The following is a 24,392-nucleotide window of genomic DNA, read 5'->3' as shown; positions in this document are numbered from 1 at the left end:
TGAGGAGAGATTGTGTAGAATGGGCCTATATTCTCTGGAGTTTAGAAGAATGAGTGGTGATCTCGTTGAAACGTATAAAATTCTTAGAGGGTTTTACTTGGTAGATGCTGAGAGGCTGTTTCCCCTGGCGAGAGAATCTAGAACTAAGGGGCATAGTCTTAAGATAGGGGTCAGCCATTTTGGACCGAGATGAAAGATAGAACCATAGAAAAGATACAGCACGGAAGGGGGCCATTCGGCCCATCGTGTCCATGCCGGCTCGAAGAACAACCAGGTGCCCATTCTAATCCCACCTTCTAGCACCCGGTCAGTAGCCCTGCAGCTTTCAGCACTTTAGGTGCAGGTCCAGGTATTTTTTAAAAAGAATTGAGGGTTCCTGCCTCTACCACCAATTGGGGCAGCGAATTCTATACACCCATCACCCTCTGGGTAAAAAAGTTTTTCCTCATGTCCCCTCTAATCCTTCTGCCAATTAGCTTAAATCTATGTCCTCTAATTCTTGAACTCTCCGGTAGGGGAAACAGGTACTTCCTGTCTACTCTATCTAGGCCCCTCATAATTTTGTACACCTCAGTCGAGTAACCCCTCAGCCTCCTCTGCTCCAAGGAAAACAACCCCAGCCTATCCTGGTAGCTGCAATTTTCAAGTCCCGGCAACACCCTTGTAAATCTTCTCTGCACTCTCTCCAGAGCAATTACGTCCTTCCTGTAATGTGGTGACCAGAACTGTGCACAATACTCCAGCTGTGGCCTTACCAGCGTTTTATACAGTTCCATCATTACATCCCTGCTTTTGTATTCTATACCTCGGCTAATAACGGAGAGCATTCCGTATGCCTTCTTCACAACCTTATCTACCTGTACTGCCACCTTCAGGGACCTGTGCACATGCACTCCAAGGTCTCTCATTTCCTCTACCCCTCTCAATATATTCCTGTTTACTGCATATTCCCTTTTACTGTTTGCCGTCCCTAAGTGCATTACCTCACACTTCTCCGGGTTGAACTCCATTTGCCACTTTTCCGCCCATTCTACCAACCCATTGATATCTTCTTGGAGTCTACAGCTATCCTCTTCACTATCAACTACACGGCCAATTTTTGTGTCATCTGCAAATTTGCCAATCATGCCCCCTACATTCAAGTCCAAATCATTAATATATACCACAAACAGCAAGGGACCCAACACTGAGCCCTGTGGCACACCACTGGAAACGAATTTCCATTTGCAAAGACATCCATCAACTTTTACCCTTTGTTTCCTGTTACTGAGCCAATTTTGGATCCAATTCACCACATTTCCCTGTATCCCATGGGCTTTTACCTTTCTGACCAGTCTGCCATGTGGGACCTTGTCAAATGCCTTACTAAAATCCATGTAGACAACATCCACTGCACTACCCTCATCAATCCTCCTTGTCACTTCTTCAAAGAATTCATTCGGATTTGTAAGGCATGACCTTCCCTGAACAAATCCACGCTGACTATTCCTGATTAAACCATGCCTTTCCAAGTTACAGTTTATCCTATCTCTCAATATTGATTCTAATAGTTTGCCCACCACCGAGGTAAGACTGACCGGCCTATAATTGTTCGGCCTTTCCCTCGTACCCTTTTTAAACAATGGTACTACGTTTGCAGTCTTCCAGTCCTCCGGTACCTCCCCTGTATCTAGTGAGGATTGGAAAATGATCCTCAGAGTATCCGTTATTTCCTCCCTGGCTTCCTTCAGTAGCCTAGGAAACAATCCATCCGGCCCTGGTGACTTATCAACTTTCAAGGATTTCAATCCCTCTAGTACTTCCTCTCTCGTTATGTTTACCTGATCCAATATTTCACACCTCTCCTCTTTAACTGCTATATCCAGCTCATCCCTTTCCTTTGTGAATACGGAGACAAAATATTCATTTAAAACCCTACCCACGTCCTCTGCTTCTACACACAAGTTACCCTTATCATCCCTGATAGGTCCCACCTTTTCCTTAGCTATCCTCTTGTTATTAATGTACTGATAAAACATCTTTGGGTTTTCTTTAATCTTACTAACTGATATTTTTTCCTTTTTTATGTCATCCCTGTACTTTCTATACTCCTCTAGGCTTGCTGCAGTATTTAGTTTTCTGTGACAGTCATAAGCTTTCTTTTTCTGCTTTATCTTGCCGCGTATACTTCTAGACAACCAGGGGGCTCTAAATTTGGCAGTGCCACCCTTTTTCTTTGAGGGGACGTGTCTGCATTGGACCCGTAGAATTTCACTTTTTAGTGTTTCCAACTGGCTTGCCACTGATTTCTCCTCAAGTAGTTGTGTCCAGTCCACTTCTGCCAAATCACCTCTTAGTTCTGTAAAATTTGCCTTCCCCCAATTTAAAACGTTTACTCCTGATTTAACTCTGTCCTTTTCCATAATAATGCTAAAACTAACTGAATTGGGGTCACTATCCCCAATATGGTCACCCACTGTCACTTCACCCACTTGCCCATCTTCATTTCCCAGGACTAAATCTAGAATTGCATCCCCTCTTGTTGGGCTTGTCATGTGCTGGCCAAAAAAGTTCTCCTGGACACCAATCAAGAATTTTGCGCCCTCTGTGCCCCTCACACTGTTTGAATCCCAATTGATGTTCGGGTAGTTGAAGTCCCCTACTATTATTGCCCTCTTATTTTGGCACTCAGAAATTTGCCTACATATTTGTTCTTCTATCTCCCTTTCGCTATTAGAGGATCTATAGTACACTCCGAGTACTGTGACTGCCCCTTTTTTATTTCTTAGCTCAACCCATATGGCCTCGATTAATGATCCATTTAGCATATTATCCCTTCTCACAACTGTAATTGATTCTTTAAACAATAATGCTACCCCACCTCCTTTTTTATCACCCACTCTATCCTGCCTGAAAACTCAATACCCAGGGATATTGAGCTGCCAATTATCCCCCTCTTTAAGCCAGGTTTCCATTACAGCAATGATATCATGCTGCCATGTGTCTATCTGTGCCGTTAGCTCATCTGCTTTGTTTGTAATACTCCTTGCATTGAAGTATATACCCTTTAACCCCGCCAAATTCCCGTGCTGAACACTATTTAACCTTTGCTTCTTTTGCCTTTCTGAGTCGCTAACTACGTCTCGAACTGCGTTTCTACTTCCCATTTCCTGGTTTGAATTTGTCTTATCTGTACCTGCCCTTTGGTTCCCATCCCCCTGCCATACTAGTTTAAACCCTCCCCAACAGAACTAGCATGAGGAAAAATTTCTTCACTCAGAGGATTGTGAATCTTTGGAATTCTCTACCCCAGAGGGCTGTGGATACTCAGTCGTTGAGTATATTCAAGGCTGAGATCGATAGATTTTTGGTCAATAAGGTAATGAAGGGCTATGGGGATAGGGTGGGAAAGTGGAGTTGAGGTCGAGGATCAGCCATGTTATTGAATGGTGGAGCAGGCTCGAGGGGCTGTATGGCCTACTCTTGCTCCTATTTCTTATGTTCTGTGTGGATGAACTCGCTGAACTGAGTTAGTTACATAGGATGAGATTTATGTACCACTGTTCTGAACTCACAATAAAGTCACTCCATTCATAAAGGCTCCCGATAAAGGGCTGACTCTGCCTTTGAAGACCTTTTTAATCAAACTCTCAACATTGCCTCATATTAGCATATGAATAGTCCACCCATCGACAGCCATGTGAATATAATAGTATACCATTGTTAGTCATTTAACAGAGCAGCGTTAGAATTTATTGCAAGTGCAGTAGAGCTGGCAAGTGTTGGATTGGTGCACTCAGCAGTGACAAGAGATCCAGTCTTGCAGGTTAGCTCGCCGTACACAACACTCCCCTGATGGCTCAGAGCCTTTATCCGGTGAGAAGCTGAACTGTACAGACCAGGAAGATCCGAGGTTTGATCCCTGGTTTGCACTGAGTCAGCTGATCTCATCTGGGGTGGCAGTCGGGACACGACAGGGATGAGTCACTGTTGATTGACCCTTGCATGTGGACTGCAAGATTACCCAAAGAGCAAGGGAGATATTGAGGTTTGAACCTCCAATTCCTATGACCTCATTCTTTCTTTTAATAGGGACTCGTGTGAGTAAGGTGCCCTCTGCTAGACTTTCTTTATTAGCAACTAATTTTTAAATTCATGATCAGGATGTGGATGCTGCTGGCAAGACTGGGGTTTATTGACCAGCCTTGGTTGCCCTGAGAAGGTGGCAGTAGGTCTTCTTCTTCAACCTCTGGGTGGCAGGTTGATACAACAGAGTGGTTTGCTGGGCCACTTCAGAGGGCATTTAAGAGTCAACCACATTGGTGTGGGACTGGAGTCACATATAGGCCCAGACCAGGTAAGGACGGCAGGTTTCTTTCCCTAAAGTGCATGAGCGAACCAGTTGGGTTTTAACGACAACCCGACAGCTTCACGGTCACTTTTTAAGCTGTGGCCAACTTTTTATTTCCAGTCTTTTGATAAGCTGAATTCAAATTCTCAACCTGCCATGGTGGGATTTGAACTCATGGTTTTACTGGATTACTAGCCCAGTGACGTAACCACGACACCACCATACCCTATCTTTCTGTTATGCCAGTTAATATTAGATGGCTATCAAGGTTATCAGTGACGTACATCCCTCTTCTGATTTTTCATCAATTTCACTCTGCTCTCCATAAGGATGAGAATGCTGATGTTATTTCGTGTTATCTTAGAGGCTCAGTGAATTTATCCATACAGAGTAAGAAACTCCCTGGTGTGATCCTCATCCTGTGTTCAGTTAGCTAATGTTGGCAGAGTTAGCAGTATGGAGGATACAATTGAACATAGGAACATAGGAACAGGAGTAGGCCATTCAGCCCCTCATGCCTGCTCCGCCATTTGATAAGATCAAGGCAGATCTGTGATCTAACTCCATATACCTGCCTTTGGCCCATATCCCTTAATACCTTTGGTTGCCAAAAAACTATCTATCTCAGATTTAAATTTAGCAATTGAGCTAGTATCAATTGCCATTTGCAGAAGAGAGTTCCAAACTTCTACAACCCTTTGTGTGTAGAAATGTTTTCTAATCTCGCTCCTGAAAGGTCTGGCTCTAATTTTTAGACTGTGCCCCCTACTCCTAAAATCCCCAACCAGCGGAAATAGTTTCTCTCTATCCATCCTATCTGTTCCCCTTAATATCTTATAAACTTCGATCAGATCACCCCTTAACCTTCGAAACTCGAGAGAATACAATCCCAATTTGTGTAATCTCTCCTCGTAACTTAACCCTTGAAGTCCGGGTATCATTCTAGTAAACCTACACTGCACTCCCTCCAAGGCCAATATGTCCTTCCGAAGGTGCGGTGCCCAGAACTGCTCACAGTACTCCAGGTGTGGTCTAACCCGCGTTTTGTATAGCTGCAGCATAACTTCTGCCCCCTTGTACTCTAGTCCTCTAGATATAAAGGCTAGCATTCCATTGGCCTTATTGATTATTTTCTGCACCTGTTCATGACACTTCAATGATCTATGTACCTGAACCCCTAAGTCCCTTTGGACATCCACTGTTTTTAACTTTTTACCATTTAGAAAGTACCCTGTTCTATCCCTTTTTGATCCAAAGTGGATGACCTCACATTTGTCTACATTGAATTCCATTTGCCACAGTTTTTCCCATTCACCTAATCTATCAATATCGTTTTGTAATTTTATGTTTCCATCTACACTGCTTACAATGCCACCAATCTTTGTGTCATCGGCAAACTTAGATATGCGACTTTCTATGCCTTCATCTAAGTCGTTAATAAATATTGTGAATAATTGAGGCCCCAAGACAGATCCCTGTGGGACTCCACTAGTTACATCCTGCCAATATGAGTACCTACCCATTATCCCTACTCTCTGTCGCCTTTTGCTCAGCCAATTTCCTAATCAAGTCCATACTTTTCCCTCGATACCATGGGCTTCTATCTTAGCTAACAGTCTCTTATGTTGGACCTTATCAAATGCCTTCTGGAAGTCCATATAAATAACATCCATTGACATTCCACTGTCCACTACTTTAGTCTCACTTATTGGTCTCAGCACCCCTGGGTGAAGGAGGAGAAAATGACCAGGATTTGCACTCCTGATCACTAATTAATGCACCCCCCTCAACTCCACCAAGCTGGGATGTTCATGTATGCGCATCAGGTTACAGTAATGAGCTGTAATGCTCCCTTGCAGTTGAATATACCGTCAACACTTGGTGTCAAGGCTCACATAAAGAATGGCCACCTAGGTAGGGTTAACCAAGGGCATTTGGCATTCATCCAACTGTATGCCAGCTGCCTTCAGGAATGGATGAGAGAAAGTTGATGGGAAAAGGAAGGGGGAGGAAAAGAAACCAGCTTTGGAGATGTTAGTAGCTTGTGTACTCCCCAATTTGCATTCGATATGGTCCATAACCTACCTTAGTTCATGACCTCTCCGTAGATGATGCTTGCACCAATCACCACAGCCCTTTTATCGGTGGACGAAAGAAAAAAAATCACAGTCACTGATCAAGGTGAGTTGCTCCCTATTAAAAGGCACTGCCTGTCCAATGAATGATGGAAAGTCCACCGCATGGAATTCTAGTGAACCAAACCCTTTCCCATTCACTCATACTGTACAAAGTCCCAATGGATCAAACCCCTTCCCATTCACTCATACTGTACAAAGTCCCAATGGATCAAACCCCTTCCCATTCACTCATACTGTACAAAGTCCCAATGGATCAAACCCCTTCCCATTCACTCATACTGTACAAAGTCCCAATGGATCAAACCCCTTCCCATTCACTCATACTGTACAAAGTCCCAATGGATCAAACCCCTTCCCATTCACTCATACTGTACAAAGTCCCAATGGATCAAACCCCTTCCTATTCACTCATACTGTACAAAGTCCCAATGGATCAAACCCCTTCCCATTCACTCATACTGTACAAAGTCCCAATGGATCAAACCCCTTCCTATTCACTCATACTGTACAAAGTCCCAATGGATCAAACCCCTTCCCATTCACTCGTATGGTACAAAGTCCCAATGGATCAAACCCCTTCCCATTCACTCGTATGGTACAAAGTCCCAATGGATCAAACCCTTTCCCATTCACTCATACTGTACAAAGTCCCAATGGATCAAACCCCATCCCATTCACTCATACTGTACAAAGTTCCAGTGGATCAAACCCCTTCCCATTCACTCATACTGTACAAAGTCCCAGTGGATCAAACCCCTTCCCATTCACTTCCATTATATTGAATTCCAGTAAACCAAAGTCCTTTCCTTTTCCTACTGTATAAAATTCTGATGGTCTGAATCCCTTCCTATTCACAAGCACTGAATAGAATTCCAATAAATTATTCCATTCACTCCTATTTATAGAAATTTGTTGGAATAATCCCCTTCCTATTGACTCCCATTATATATAATTCCAATGGACCAAACCCTTACTAATTCACAGTATTGTATACAATTCCAATGGGCCAAATCCCTTCCTATTCACTCATGTTGCCTAGAATTCCAATGGAACAGGCCACTTCCAATTCACTCCAATTGTGCAGTGTTCTTAATCCAGCTTTAATATTTAAATATTAATGATGCAAGCAGCAAGGGTGCCCAATTATCCGGCGTCCGATGCTCACCGTTAAATTCAGCCACTCGACTGGCCAGTGTCACAGGGAGACAGCTGCCCATGGTTACGAATCTAATTACTGCTGTGACAGAAGATACTTTTGTTGAGGGAGTGCTTTGCATTAGGTCGAGTGGAATGAATGATTAAACAGGATGGGATGCAAACATGTGTCAGTCGACTCTCACTGACTACAGACCCCGCCAGCCTCCTTCGAAGCATTTCGTGATGAGCCTGTGCTGCGTTTCTGTGGAATCGGTGACGCGATCTGATAACTGGACCTTCTGAGGGGGAGCGTATGAGTATTATTGAGCTGTAATTGTGCTGAAGCCGATTATGCCTTTTGGAGGAGGTCAGAGGGTGTTGCTTAAGCTCTGTGGTGTGATTAAACAGCTAATGAATACAGATGCTTTCTAGTAGAATACTGACGTAACATCCTTCCAAAACACAGTCCTAATGATGACTATACAGCTGCTGGGGAAAGACTGAACATTTAACCTCAGTGCCGACATTCCACTGACATTCATACAGCACCGTCATACCTTGATTAAATTAAAGCCTATAACTCATTCCAGAGCATGCATTATTTATTGTACTGTGGGCACATCTGAATTATTATATTCTGCTGAATGTTGAGATTATCATTCACTTCAATGCAATAATATCCATTTCCATTTTCCTAACCCTAATGCAGAGATTGGAACTAAGGCAGAGACTGCAAGCCTCTGAAAGAGGCAATGTTTTAGCATATCTAGGATTTCAGGGTGTTTCATCTTGCTCTCGCTGTGTTGTACGTGGGATCTGCGGTCCCAGAATCGGATGTTTCGAACCAAAATCAATGGTCGGAATACAATAAATAACTGACTAAAACCTTACAAGAAACTCTGTAATAGCTCAACTGGTAAATCGAGTCGATTCTCGCCATTACTCCATGTGTATTAAGCATCACCTGGGCGAGAGAGCATAGGAACAGGAGTAGGCCCCTCGAGCCTGTTCCACCGTTCAATTAGGCCATGGCTGATCTGTATCTTAACTCCATTTACCCGCCTTGGTTCCATATCCCTTAATACCCTTACCTAACAAAAATCTATCAATCTCAGTTTTGTAATTTTCAATTGACCCCCAACCTCAACAGCTTTTTGGGGGAGAGAGTTCCAGATTTTCCACTTCCTGACGTCACCCCTAGCTCTAATTTTAAGGTTATGCCCTCTTGTTCTGGGCTCCCCGCACCATAGGAAATAGTTTCTCCCCATCTACCCTATCAAATCCTTTAATCATCTTAAACATCTCATTTAGATCACCCCTTAATCTGGAGTAGGACTGGAGGAGAAGGCGGCGTTGGCTGAGGCCAGGGAGGGATTGGTAAACCAGGACAAAGGTTTTGAATTCAGTGTGTTGAGGATGGGGGAGTCGGTGGTCAGCGGAGACAGGAGTGATGGGTGAGTGGGATTTAGAGTGGGACCGATTACAGATGGAAGAATTTTGGATGAGGTGGGGTTTGCCGAAGAAAGGCAAGGAGGATATTGGAGAAGTTGAACTTTGAGATAACCAAGGACTGATAAGGGTTTCAGCCTCAATTTTACCCAACACTGGTGTGATTTTTTTAAATTTAAAAGAACATTTTGTTACTAATCGGTTTACTACACCATCAAATCCTTTAATCATCTTCTATAATCAAGGGACGATAGGAAGATCTGGTAGGCGGGAACAGAACTCATCTGACTTTCCTCCCATTGAAATTACATAGAATTACATAGAATGTACAGCACAGAAACAGGTCATTCCGCCAACTGGTCCATGCCGGTGTTTATGCTCCACACGAGCCTCCTCCCACCCCTCTTCATCCAACCCCATCAACAAATCCTTCTATTCCTTTCTCCCTCTTATGTTTATCTAGCTTCCCCTTAAATGCATCTATGCTATTCACCTCAACTACTCCTTGTAGTAGCGAGTTCCACATTCCAGCCACTTCCTGGGTAAAAAAGTTTCTCCTGAATTCCTTATTGGATTTATTAATGACTATCTTATATTTATAGCTCCTAGTTTTGGTCTCCCCAGCAAGTGGAAACATCTTTACTACGTCTACCCTATCAAACCCTTTCATAATCTTAAAAACCTCCATCAGGTCATCCCTCCGCTTTCTTTTTTCTGGAGAAAAGAGCCCCAGCCTGTTCAATCTTTCCTGATAGATATAACCTCTCAGTTCTGGTATTTTTTCAATTCATTCATGGGCGAGGCCAGCATTTATTGCCCATCCCTAATTACCCTTGAGAAGGTGGTGGTGAGCCGCCTAGCTGAGCCGCTGCAGTCCGTGTGGTGAAGGTTCTCCCATAGTGCTGTTAGGAAGGGAGTTCCAGGATTTTGACCCAGCGATGATGAAGGAACGACGATATATTTCCAAATCAGGATGGTGTGTGACTTGGAGGGGAACGTGCAGGTGATGGTGTTCCCTTGCGCCTGCTACCTTTGTCCTTCTAGGTGGTAGAGGTCGCGGGTTTGGGAGGTGCTGCAGTGCATCCTATGGATGGTACACACTGCAGCCACAATGTGCCGGTGGTGGAGGGAGTGAATGTTTAAGGTGGTGGATGGGGTGCCAATCAAGCGGGCTGTTTTGACCTGGATGGTGTCGAGCTTCTGGAGTGTTGTTGGAGCTGCACCTATCCAGGCAAGTGGAGAGTATTCCATCACACTCCTGACTTGTGCCTTGTAGATGGTGGAAAGGCTTTGGGGAGTCAGGAGGTGAGTCACTCCCCGCAGAATACCCAGCCTCTGACCTGCTCTTGTAGCCACAGTATTTATGTGGTTGGTCCAGTTAAATTTCTGGTCAATGATGGGGGATTCAGCGATGGTAATGGTAATTGGATTTATTAATGACTATCTTATATTTATGGCCCCTAGTTTTGGTCTCCCCAGCAACATCCTAGTAAATCTTTTTTGCACCTTCTCCAGTGGAAGCAAAATCTGCCGGGTCCTGTAAGGGGCACGGGCTCCTTGCTGTAAGATTTTCCTTTCTTCGCTCCACCCAGACGATGCTTAACGCCCACGGAGTAAAGACAGAAATCTACCCCGGTATGTCACTCGGCCGCGCAATCCAGAAGGCGCTATCTTTGATTCCTGTTCTGTTGCTGACTTAGCTGATCACAGCCTAGGAGGGAAGAGAAAATCAGGCCAGGGTTCCTGCCCTTGACCGCCGTCCAGTAACTCCAGTTGGAAAGTGGAGGTGGGCTGGAATTGGGTGAGAACGAGAGCGGGCTTGACTGCACTCTCACCCTCAGTCAAATAGCCTGCTGGCACCCACTGCCCAGGCTGATGCACGGAAAACATGGATGCAGGACCAGAGATGGACTGGAGCCAGTGGCTACTCACCCTGGCTTCAGGAGAAGGGACGGAGATTGAAAGGCGACAAAAATAAAATGAAAATCAAAAAAATCAAAAAATTGTATGATTTGTGAATCACTGTTCAATTGTGTCGGTACAATTTCCCACCAGTCCTATCGGTAAGTCATTTTTTTCTAAAGTAATTCCGTTGTAAGCAAGTTGATTTGATCTAAGGAGTCGCTCAGCTGAATCCAGTTCAACAAATAATTGTCAAAATCTCACTGGAAGGTCAATTGACAGAACGGTTATTCATCAGCCATGACCACTGACTTTGTGTAGTGGGGATTTACAGAATTCCCAGCTCTGCTCTTGCTGACTTTGAGTGAAGAGCCAGAGTCTGTATGAGGATCTAGCCAGGGATGCTGGAACATGGCTACTTATTGATCTTACGAGTTGCTGACAGCATCTCTCCAAACAAAGATTGACAGCCCATTCCGTAATTATTTCAAGGGGAGCCAAAGCAATGGTCATCGGAGGGAGTTTTCACACTGTCAGACAGCAGGGATCCCAGGATATTATTCCTATTGCTTCAGGGGAAGGTGGGATGAAAGTTACAAACACAACAGCAGAGAATTGACTTTGTACATGAATCAAAAGGAACTTCATTGAGCAATAACTAAATGCTTAAATTTTGAAAACATCTCCAGTTGGATGAATGGCCATTTTTTCTCCTGAATTTTTTTGCCCTCTCCTTATTCACCCAGAGGTTCAGTTTGACAGTCACTGGTCTAGTTGACCATCTGTGGCCCAGGACAGTATTTGGAAGCGGTGAGCACACGCATTGAGAGGAATTTGGGGCTTCATTGAGGCCCAACCCCAAATGTTAAGCTTTGTTGCCAGTAGAAACATAGGATCAGGAGTAGGCCATTCAGCCCCTCGAACCTGTTCTGCCATTCAATTAGATCATGGGTGATCTGTATCTTAATTCCATTTATCGACCTTGGTTCCCATATCCCTTAATATTCTTACCCAGCAAAAATATCAACCTTAGTTGTGAAATTGACCTCCAGCCTCAACAGCTTTTTGGGGGAGAGAGTTCCAGATTTCCACTCCCCTTTGTGTGAAGAAGTGTTTCCTGACATCACCCCTGAACGGCCTAGCTCTAATTTTAAAGTTACCCCCCCTTTGTTCTGGACTCCCCCACCAGAGGGAATAGTTTCAAATGAGTTCAGTTTCAAAATCTGCTAGAGATTATAGTGGAATTTTGGAAATGAGTAGTTCCAGTTTTCATCATTTAATAAATTAACATTATAAGATTTTTTTTCAATGTTTATTTAACAGCAAACAGGTAAGTACAGGCACAGCAATAAGATCAGATTAAATGACCACATAATCTGTTTTTTAGTGATTTTGGTTGAGGGATAAATATTGGCCAGGACACCGAGGAGAACTCCCCTGCACTTCTTCGAAATAGTGCCATGAGGTCTTTTACGTCCACCTGAGAGGGCAGACGGGGCCTCAGTCTAACGTCTCATCCGAAAGACGGCAACTCTTGCAGCATAACCTTCATCACAAGTGTGGGGCAGGCTTGATGGACCAGCTGGTCTTTTCTTACCAGTCATTTTCGTATGTTCGTATGTTATTTACAGACAGATCCTGTGCAGCAGCCCTAGTCTGTGAGGGGCAACTGTAGCCTGGAGATGGGAGCCTGCTGTGGGGGCTTGGGGGGATGTGGGGAAGGGGCAGAGCTAAATTAGGTGTGGGCAGGTCGCAAACCTTTTTAGGCAAACTGGATCCCGAGCTCCTATCAACTAAGACGCATCTCAATCAGTCCAGAATTCAGGTCTCTTAACTGAATTTAGGTCGCCTGATGGAAAGAAAGAACTTATATAGCACTTAACACGTCCTCGAGATATCCCAATCTGATAATCTGATTTTGTACAGTACAATAGAATAAAGTATAGTCGAGTAGGATACAATAGAATAGAGTTCTCTAGAGTAGTCGAGTAGAGTACAGTGGAATAGAGAAGAGTGTAGCAGTTGACTAAAGTGCAGTAAAATAGTTAAGTCTAGTGTAGCAGACTGTGTACATCACAGTAAACAACAGTACAACACAGTAGAGTGCAATGCAGTAGACGAGAGAGCAGTTAAATAGGATGCAGTAGAGTATAGTGGGATACAATTGAATAGTTTTGCATTGTGTTACCTGCAATAAATACATTTTCTCTCACCCGACCTTGCCTGATACACCACATGAATGTAAGGAATAGGTAAAGGGTCTCTGGCTATGTCCCAGCACTGAGAGGGAGGTGAGTCCAGAACCTCTGATACAGAAACATTTCCCAACTTGGATTACCCACCTTTAATGCTATTTGAAGGCAGAGGACTGGGGGGTGCAGCAGCTTGGACATAAGTTGTGAGATATGGGGTCAAATCCAGCCTACTTCAATGCACATTTCCTGCCTCTGATGCTATAAGGATCCCAAATGAAATAGGTTTGGAGCTAATCCACTTCTTACTGGACATCGGCCCACAGTGTAAAATTAATTGGCATTAAATTGCTAATCACATTCATAGAGGCCACGGGATCGATGCCATAGAGAAGGACATGGTGGGCAGAACTCTCAACTTTGATGAGGTATTAATTTGGCGATATTGAATCAGCTGCCCATTATACTTTCTATTGACTGGAAAATTCCGCCTCGTGTTTCAGAAGCTGTTCTGCTTTTGAGACTGAGGCACATACAAAGAACTTTACTCTAACCCATGCTGTGCCTGACCCGTAAATGTTTGATGGGACAGTTTAGAGGGAGCTTTACTCTGTATCTAAGCTGTACTGTAACTGCCCTGGGAGTGTTTGATGGGACAGTATAGAGGAAGCTTTACTCTGTATCTAACCCGTGCTGTACCTGACCCATGAATGTTTGATGGGACAATGTAGAAGGAACTTTATTCTGTATCTAACCCATGCTGTACCTGACCCATGAATGTTTGATAGGACAGTTTAGAGGGAACTTCACTCTGTACCTAAGCTGTGCTGTACCTGCCCTGGGATTGCATGATGGGACAGTGTAAAAGGTGTTTTACTTAATATCTAACTGCATTACCTGACCCGGGAGTGCTGATCAGGAAATGTTGAGAAAGCTTTACTCTGTATCTTACCTGTGCTCCCTCTGAACTGGTGGTGCTTGTTGGGACACTAACAGTAACAGTCCTCAACTTGACGTAAAATGAAGCTGATAGACAACACCAAGAGCTTTCCACAAGTTATACTGCTTATTTGATTGACAGAGCATTATGGCAAGATTGAGTGCTGGGGCACTGACAGGCAATGCCTAGGGATGGGATGGGGTAGGGTCAATCCCATCCTGCATTCAGTTCCTAATGATGTCAATAAGATGCACAATGCTTCCCCGAGAGGACAGCCTTCTGCACCCTACCAGTGATGGAGGATTGGAAACAGGTCACCTCCCCGCTATACTGACAGCAGAGGCGAATGACTTGGTTATGTCTAGACAATGCATGCTTCGCACTGAGAATAATAACAACAACTTGTATTAATTAGCACCTTTAATGTAATAAATGTCCCAAAGTGCTCTGTGGAGAAGGGAGCATGGACACTGAGTGACGGAGCCACTTTTGGGGGAGTCCAAAACTAGGGGTCATAAATATAACATAGTCACTAATAAATCCAATAAGGAATTCAGGAGAACCTTCTTTACCCAGAGAGTGGTTAGAATGAGGAACTCGCTACCACATGGAGTGATTGAGGTGAATAACGTAGATGAATTTAGAGGGAAGCTAGATAAACACATGAGGGAGAAAGGAATAGAAGGATATGCTGATAGGGTGAGATGAAGTCGGGAGGGAGGAGGCTTATGTGGAGCATAAACACCGGCATAGACCTGTTGGGCCAAATGGCCTGTTTCTGTGCTGTGCATTCTATGTAAGAGATTGGGTTTTGAGGAGTGCTACACTGGTTTTCTGAGTACACATTGCATGTGGGGAAAATCGTCCACTGACTGTGCATACCAGACTTCAGCGACACCCGCAATTTCCTGATATATGTATCCGAAAAATTGGGCCCTTCGATAGTTTCCTCAGTTTCAGCATCTCAGACCAGTCTTGTAGATGAGCCCTCCCTCCCTCCCTATCAGAGTGCTCCATTACTTACCCAATATCTAGTGAATAAAGAACCTTTGTTGCTGTATTTCAGCTTACTGAAGGTATCGCACGCTATCATGTCACTCCCTGGACTTCTATCAGACAATGGTTTCGACTGTTAACTACTGGTCAGATTTATTGCACAGTTAGCAGGTAAACTGAATGTTGGCAAGAACAAGTATTACATTTACAGTAATTATACACTTAACTATGCCTCCTTGGGAGAGCACAAAGTCGCTTCTCCTGTACTAACACTCAACATAAAACTGGGTCTTGAAGCAAAGTCTCTTATCACCCCTCTGCTCGCTGACCCATGCTGGTTACTGGTCCAGCAACACCTCAGATTTAAAATCCTTGTCCTTGTGTACAAATCCCTCCATGGCCTCGCCACTCCCTATCACTGTAACCTCCTACAACCCTCCGAGATCTCTGCGTTCCTCCAATTTTGGCTTCTTGTTTTCCTTCGCCCCAACATTGGTGGCCGTGCCTTCAGCTACCTCATCCCTAAGCTCCGGAATTCCCTCCCTAAACCCCTCCGCCTCTCTACCTCTCCCTCCTCCTTTTAGACGCTCCTTAAAACCTACCTCTTTGACCAAGCTTTTGGTCACCTGTCCTAATATCTCCTTATGTCGCCCGGTGTCAAATTTCACCTGATAACGCTCCTGTGAGGCACCTTGGGATGTTTTACCTCATTAAAGGCGCTATATAAATGCAATTTATTCATTGTTGTTGTTGTCACATGGTGGTTCACTGTTACTGAGCATGATGAATGTGGCCTGCTCCTATCTTTGCTGCAAAATGACCCAGAGGAAGTCAGCTCCAAATATTTCTCTAAAATTCTTTGAAGATGTGTCAGAAGAAAGGAAATTAAATCTCAGTTAGAACTGCCAATCAAACATACACCTTTAAATGATCTCCAGGACTCTTGTAATTTAATTGAAAAGACTTCTTCTTAGGAACAGTCTATCAGTTCCAGAACACTTTGGATGACCTTTGGCATGCCCCCAGCCAAGAAAAAAATGGCAGCACTAAAAACGCACATATCAAGGCTTTAATGAACCATACTGCATCTCTACCCTGTCCTGGTCAACCATCTTTACTCAATTTCTGTCAGGGAACCTAGATTTAACCCTGCGTGTGCTGTAAGCAACAAGACTGAAGTCACTAACATAATCTATCATAGAGAATAGTGCTTCCTTTTTGTCCGTTTTTCTCTGAAACTCCCTCCCTTTCAGCTCAGGAATGAGGTAGCAAGGCGGCGAGATAAAGCGAGGGGGATCCTCAGAGTAGGGCCAAGACAGCTGAAGGCTCTGACGCCAAGGAAGGAGATAGGTTTCACAGGAGGGCAAAGTCTGAGGATCGAAGGTGCGGGCAGTGAGGTAGGGCTGGAGGAGAAGGTGGGATGGGGTGTGGCCAGGGAGAGGTTTGGTAAACCAGGCCAAAGATTTTGAATTCGGTGCACTGAGGATGGGGAGTCAGTGCTCAGTTGGGACAGGAATGAGGGATAAGTGAGATTTAGGGTGGGACCAGTTACAGATGGGTTTGTCTGGGGAAGTAAGTAAGGTAATGGAAAAAGTTGAATCTTAAAGCACTGATAAGAGTTTCAGCCTCAATTTTAACTGGTATGGATGTGATTTTTGAAATTTAAAAGAACATTTTGTTACTATGGGATAAAAAAATGGTAGAACCATAGGATCTTACAGCACAGAAGGAGGCCGTTCGGCCCGTCGTGCCTGTGCCGGCTCTTTGAAAGAGCTCTCCAATTAGTCCCACGCGCCCTGCTCCTTCCCCATAGCCCTGCAAATTTTTCTTTTCAAGTAGATATCCAATTCCCTTTTGAAATTTACTTTCAGGCAGCGCATTCCAGATCAAAACAACTCTCTGCGTAAAAAAAAAAAAATTCTCCTCATCCCCCCCTCTGGCTCTTTTGCCAATTATTTTAAATCCGTGCCCTCTGCTCACCGGCCCTCCTGCCGATGGAAACAGGTCATATTTATGAAATGATAAATATGATGCATCCACTCCACACAGTTGCTGTTAATTGACGTTCAAAGCTGCAATTACCTTGATGTTCATAGACTGCAAGTAATTTTCTGTGATGGAAATCTCATCATTGGGACATTTAGAAGTTGTTTTCCCAGCTTGTTTGTACCCGGGAGTGGGTCTGGGACTCACTCAGTAGATCCCAACAATCTAAACGGACTTGAATCAGCATCGAACTCAGCAAGGCTGTGTAACATTTATCCTGCGACTGCTTCACTTGACTTGCTCCTGTTGCTGCTCTCCTCCCAGGGGTGAGGCTGGCACACAGTCACTTTAAACAGCTGGAAGTGTCAATATTACACAGCAGCTGATTGACTACAGCCGCATCGATAACACGTCCGTTTACAGTGTGGCGCTGGCTAAAGATCTGAGCCAACCAGCTGTGCCACGGTCACCAATCAACACTACGCTCCAAATCTCCAGCCAAACTGATCTGACTTACGCTGATTAAAACTATTCAGCTTTGGCGATGGCTTGCTCAATTTTAATTTGTTTTTTGAAAAAAATGTGCAAAGGAATTTTATGTTCGTTAAGGTAAGGGGTATCGATGTGCAGGGAATAATAACTTTCTATTTTTTTAATATCAGTATCAAACACTCCCAGATCAGGTACAGTACAGTCCAGATAGAGAGTAAAGCCCCTTCTAAACTGTCCCATCAAACACTCCCAGGTCAGATTCAGTACAGTTTAGATACAGAGTAAAATTCCCTCTGCACTGTCCCATCAAACACTCCCAGGTCAGGCATAGCACAGGTCAGATACAGAGTAAAACTCCTTCTATACTGTCCCATCAAACACTCCCAGGTCAGGTATAGCACAGTTAGATACAGAGTAAAGCTCCTTCTATGCTGTCTCATCAAACACTCCCAGGTCAGGCATAGCACAGTTAGATGCAGAGTAAAGCTCCTTCTACACTGTCCCATCAAACACTCCCAGATCAGGTAGAGTATATCTACATGGGGAGTAAAGCTTCCTCTGCACTGTCCCATCAAACAGTCCCAGGTCGGGTACAGCACGGGTTAGATACAGAGTAAAGTTCCTTCCACACTGTCCCATCAAACACTCCAGGTCGGGTACAGCACGGGTTAGATACAGAGTAAAGCTCCTTCTACAATGTCTCACCAAACACTCCAGGTCGGGTACAGCGTGTGTTAGATACAGAGTAAAGCTCCCTCTACACTGCTGGGATGGGATGAATCAAAAATTTTTTCCTAAGGCCCTAAGAGTATACTATTCTTATTAGTCTGCCTAATAATCCAAAGATAGCTTCGCTAGTCAGGAATCTTGTGGTGAGGTCGCGACTATATTTTTAAATATTCAGTAACTCTATACTGCATACTCACTATGGATCTCTCCATTTCTGTAGATAGTTGCTAACTGGATCATATATCACCCACGAGACTCGGAGAAAATGGCCTTCTTGTTCATTCAGTTTTAATGAAGCCCAAGGCCCAGTCGAAAGGCTGCCAATTATGCTCTCGTAAATATGTTTTTTTAAATCTGAAACATCACTGTGTTCGTCTGTCATGGCAATTTTCTTTCTGCTAAGAATATTTTTTTTTCCCCAATGGTTCTCTTGATATTCTTGCCAGACTCTTGTTCTGAAGCGATGTCAGCCAGCCATACTGCATCCAACGCCCTGACGAGCTGGAGATACCATTACATAAAGAAAGAACTTGCATTTATGTAGCGCCTTTCACGACCTCAGGACGTCCCAAAGCGCTTTACTGCCAAGGAAGTACTTTTGAAGTGTAGTCACTGTTGTTCTGCAGGGAAACGTGGCAGTGAATTTGGGCACAGCAAGATCCCACAAACAGCAAAGTGATAATGGCCAGATCGCCTGTTTTTAGTCTTGTTGATTGAGGGATAAATATTGGCCGGGACACTGGGGAGAACTGCCCTGCACTTCTTTGAAATAGTGTCATGGGATCTTTTACATCCACCCGAGAGGGCAGACGGGGTCTCGATCTAATGTCTCAACCGAAAGACGGCACCTCTGACAGTGCAGCACTCCTAGGGAATTGAAACTTTATCTGTAATCTACTCAAGAAAGTCAAGGAGATTAGAGAGGCCTAATCTCCCTCTCCTAAACCTATGTGACTATGATAAGGTCATTTCTAAACAAGTTCTCCTTCAGCTGACCCTTTGGAATAGTCTTTGAGCTAATAGGCCTGTCGTTGCCTGGGATTGGATTTGTCTTAACGACAGGGATTACATTTGTCTGCTTCCAACCCTTACCACTCCAAACAGGTCTCTCATGGTGATTACCGCAAATCTCCTTTGTCTCCCTGGACACCCTAGATATATGCCACCAAGTCCCATTTTCTGTTACTATGCTTGTGCCTCTAATGCTTCATTTTTTTTATTATTCATTCTTGGGATGTAGGCGTCGCCGACAAGGCCGGCATTTATTGTCCATCCCTAGTTGCCCTTGAGAAGGTGGTGGTGAGCCGCCTTCTTGAACCGCTGCAGTCCGTGTGGTGAAGGTTCTCTCACAGTGCTGTTAGGAAGGGAGTTCCAGGATTTTGACTCACCGACGATGAAGGAACGGCCGATATATGTCCAAGTTGGGATGATGTGTGACTTGGAGGGGAACTTGGAGGTGATGGTGCTCCTGCTGCCTTTGTCCTTCTAGGTGGTGGAGGTCGCGGGGCTGGGAGGTGCTGTCGAAGGAGTCTTGGCGAGTTGCTGCAGTGCATCTTGTAGATGGTGCACACTGCAGCCACAGTGCATCAAGGGTGAAGGGAATGAGCATTCATTCGTTTGAATGCTTTTTTGAGAAAACAAAGTGCCCACTGGTTTATGTCATGGCGCAGCATTTTACGGGATACTTTCGATACGACTGTCTGAAATTTCCACAGTGGTGGGGGGGGGGGTCCCCTGATCTCCCTCTGTTACCCCAGCGTAAAGGGTCATTTGCGTAGTTTCTCCACGGCTTCAGCAGAGGTTATGTGGAAACTCTACCCCAATGAGTCTACCAGCACCACTGTGCATGGCCCATTTCCCAGCATTATCTTTCACAACTCATATCTCTAAGTAACTTGGCCATCAATTTGGTTCCAAGTTGACACAGCAGGCAATGGGAGAATGGAACCAAGTCAACCCTCTGAGGTAAACTCAACCTAATGACTGAAGCAGGCAAGTCTGTAGGATTCCATGGTACTGCTGATGATTGACTAGCCTGCCTCCTGATTGACCTCATCTGGAAAGGTACGCCTGACACTCAAGCCTAGAAGTGGCCCTACTTGGTTCCAGGTAACGCTCAAAGTCAATGCTTGTTAATAGGTAAGATGGTCCTGGCTGGACAGCTAGCGGGAAGTTGCTTAATGCTGCGTGCTCTGGGGCTGCATAGATTTAGGCAGTTAAATTCCAGCTTGCCTTGGGTCTTTCAAGCCTGCACCTAAACACTCAAGACTCAGGTAAGTAGGGTGTGTCCCAATGGGGACAGTGTGTGCACTCCATATTGGGAACACAGAAATTCTACCAGACATGGGTTTCTACAGGTCGGATATCTGGGTCTATGGATCTCAAATCTCTTTATCTAGTTTCCCAATATGGACTGGGTGCAGTGAAAAAGTGGGAAATCTCTGGTAAATTGCACTGCCTGAAAGGGCGGTGGAAGCAGATTCAATAGTAACTTTCTTAAGGGAATTGGATAAATAGTTGAAAAGGAAAAAAATTCAGGGCTATGGGGAAAGAGCAGGGGGAGGGGGGACTAATTGGACAGCTCTTTCAAAGAGCAGGCACAGGTGCGATGGGCTGAATGGCCTCCATCTGTGCTGTAAGGTGCGATGCTTCTATGTTTCTTTGCCTTTGCTTCTTTATGTCTTTCTTTCTCGCTCTCTCTCTTTCACTCTGTCTCTGCCTCGATCTCTGGCCATCTCTCTCTCTATCTTTCTCTGCCACTTTCTGTTTTTCTCTCTCTCAACCTCACTGTCTGTCTGCCTGTCTGTCTGTCTCTCTCTCTGTCACCCCACCGTGTAAGATCCAGAATGGCACTTTTTGTTCCGCTAGTCTCCATGTGATATGTTTTCCAGTGGCTAAACTGCAGCACACTGGCACTCCATCTGCATCCTGATTGGAATATTAGAGTCTAAATTTTATTGTAATTTATTAATAAAGAAATGACAAATGCTGGTTTGCATCCCTCACTCTGGGCTCCTGCATTATCTTAGGTTCATTTACTTTTGCAACTTTAAGTTTCTGATCGTGGGAGGAAAAGGGAGTTTTAAAGTGACAGTAACAATGTGCTGAACTTCACAATTGATACCCAGATTTTTATCCGATGTAAGAATGCTCCATTACGATGCCCGTTATATCAGACTGGGACCCGTGACAATGGGGATAATTTTCACTTTCATTGCCTGGCGAAGTGGATCGCCCGCCTGATGTAAAATCTGCTCCATTTTTCATCCTATTGAAATCAATTTGAACAAAAATCGAGCAGGTTCTGCGGTGGGGAGGTTATCTGCTCCGACAGGTTACTGCCCAGGGGGGTGACAGTGAAATGAGAAGCCCCATGATAACCCCATTTCTTGATTGCTAAAGCTCATGAAAGGTTAAGATCTAGGGTTGCCAACTCTCCGGGGCTGTCCTGGAGTCTCCAAGAATTGAAGATTAATCTCCAGGATGCTGCTGAGAGCAAACACACGGCAGAAAAATCAGAGGGGCATTAAGTAAAATAGTGTTTTTTTCATTCTTTTTGAACACTTCTGTTTATTGGTTATAAAAATATTGGAGATGGGGGGAGAAAGGCCGTTCGACTGACAGTCAAAAATCATCCAATTGGGTAACAAAGAGTCTTTTCAGTCTCCAATTGTTGTGCAAATGTGGAGCTCCAAGAGGATGGACGTGTTGGGTGACCAATGGAGGGAGTGTGGGGGCGGGGCAGTTGGACATCTCCAGGAAGACAATCAATCAGAGTTGACAACTCTATTAAGGTCCAGAACACAGGATAACACCAAGACTGGAATCAATAGAAAAGAGAAAAATGTGAACTGAGCAGGGAAAGCCAAACTCCAAAGACTGAAGTTTGAGGGAGACTGAGGGAGGTGTGGAGTCACACAGATTTGAGGTCAAGGCAAAGGATAAGATGGTGTGAGTGGTCACTGTACACACAATATAAACACTGAGACCACACTGACCACTCACTGTACACACTGAGACCACACTGACCACTCACTGTACACACTGAGACCACACTGACCACTCACTGTACACACTGAGACCACACTGATCACTCACTGTACACACTGAGACCACACTGACCACTCACTGTACACACTGAGACCACACTGACCACTCACTGTACACACTGAGACCACACTGATCACTCACTGTACACACTGAGACCACACTGACCACTCACTGTACACACTGAGACCACACTGACCACTCACTGTACACACTGAGACCACACTGACCACTCACTGTACACACTGAGACCACACTGACCAATCACTGTACACACTGAGACCACACTGACCACTCACTGTACACACTGAGACCACACTGACCAATCACTGTACACACTGAGACCACACTGACCACTCACTGTACACACTGAGACCACACTGACCACTCACTGTACACACTGAGACCACACTGACCACTCACTGTACACACTGAGACCACACTGACCACTCACTGTACACACTGAGACCAGACTGTCCATTCACTCTAAACACTGGCCACACTGACCACTCACTCAACACAGAGAGATCACACTGCCAATCGCTGTAATCACAGAGATCACACTGACCACTCAATGTACATACTAAGGTCACACTGACCACTTATTTTAAACACTGACCACACAATATAAACACTGAGACCATACTGACCACTCACTATACACACTGTACACAATGACCACACTGACCATGCAATGTACACAGAAAAAGACCAGACTGACCACTCACTGTACACACTGTGGCCACACTGACCAGTCACTGTACACACTGAAACTACACTGACCATTCCCTATACACAAAGGAACTACACTGACCACTCACTGTACACACTGAGACCAAACCGACCACTCACTGTACGCACTGAGGCCACTCTGACCACAGACTGACTGCACTGACCACTCACTTTACACACTGACCACTCACTGTACACACTGACCACACTGACCACTCACTGTACACACTGACCACACTGACCACTCACTGTACACACTGACCACACTGACCACTCTCTGTACAAACAGACCACACTGACCACTCACTTTACACACTGAGACCACACTGACCACCCACTGTAAGCACTGACCACACTGACCACTCACTGTAAACACAGGCCACACTGACCACTCACTGTACACACTGAGACCACACTGACCACTCACTGTACACACTGAGACCACACTGACCACTCACTGTACACACTGAGACCACACTGACCACTCACTGTACACACTGAGACCACACTGACCACTCACTGTAAACACTGACCACACTGACCAGTCACTTTAAACACTGGCCACACTGACCACTTACTGTACACAGAGAGACCACACTGCCAATCGCTGTAATCACAGAGATCACACTGATCATTCAGTGTACACACTGAGACCACACTGACTGCTTATTGTAAGCACTGACCACACAATATAAACACTGAGACCAAACTGACCACTCACTGTACAAACTGACCACTCACTGTACACACTGTAGACAATGACTACACTGACCACGCATTGTACGTGCTGAGACCACACTGACCACTCACTATAAACAGTGACCACTAACTCTACACACTGAGACCACATTATACACTGATCATATTCTTAATTCAAGACAAGAACTGACCACACTAACCATTTGCTGTACACTCTATACAAAATGACCAGTCAAGGTACACACTGAACACTCACTGTACACACTGAGACCGCACACTGATCACTCACTGAAAACACTGACTGCACTGACCACTCACTGTACACTGATCTCAAAATGTACACTGACCACTCTTTTTAACATTGATCACACTAAGCAATGAGTGTTCATCGACCACACTCTTTGCACTGACCACACACTGTACACCGAACACACACTGTACACTGACCACACACTGTACACTGACCACACACTGTACACTGACCACACACTGTACACTGACCACACACTCTACACTCACCACACACTGTACACTCACCACACACTGTACACTGACCACACACTGTACACTGACCACACACTGAAAGCACACTGTACACTGAACGCACACTCTACACTGACCAC

At 44.7% G+C, this 24,392-nt stretch overlaps 1 long non-coding RNA gene across 1 annotated transcript in view; it reads right to left on the bottom strand.

Moving 5' to 3' along the window:
• Positions 1 to 17,396, bottom strand: part of LOC137304308 (uncharacterized) — a 32,501-nt gene extending 15,105 nt beyond the window's left edge. The window contains exons 1-2 of the long non-coding RNA XR_010958550.1: positions 17,167 to 17,396; positions 6,416 to 6,465 (exon numbers count right to left, since the gene is read on the bottom strand). This is a non-coding gene — a long non-coding RNA (uncharacterized lncRNA). The remainder of the gene's footprint in view (positions 1 to 6,415; positions 6,466 to 17,166) is intronic.
• Positions 17,397 to 24,392: the final 6,996 nt, after the last annotated feature.

The sequence above is a fragment of the Heptranchias perlo genome, chromosome 37 (assembly GCF_035084215.1).
Source record: "Heptranchias perlo isolate sHepPer1 chromosome 37, sHepPer1.hap1, whole genome shotgun sequence".
NCBI lineage: Eukaryota > Metazoa > Chordata > Chondrichthyes > Hexanchiformes > Hexanchidae > Heptranchias > Heptranchias perlo.
This window is presented reverse-complemented; position numbering and strand designations above follow the sequence as displayed.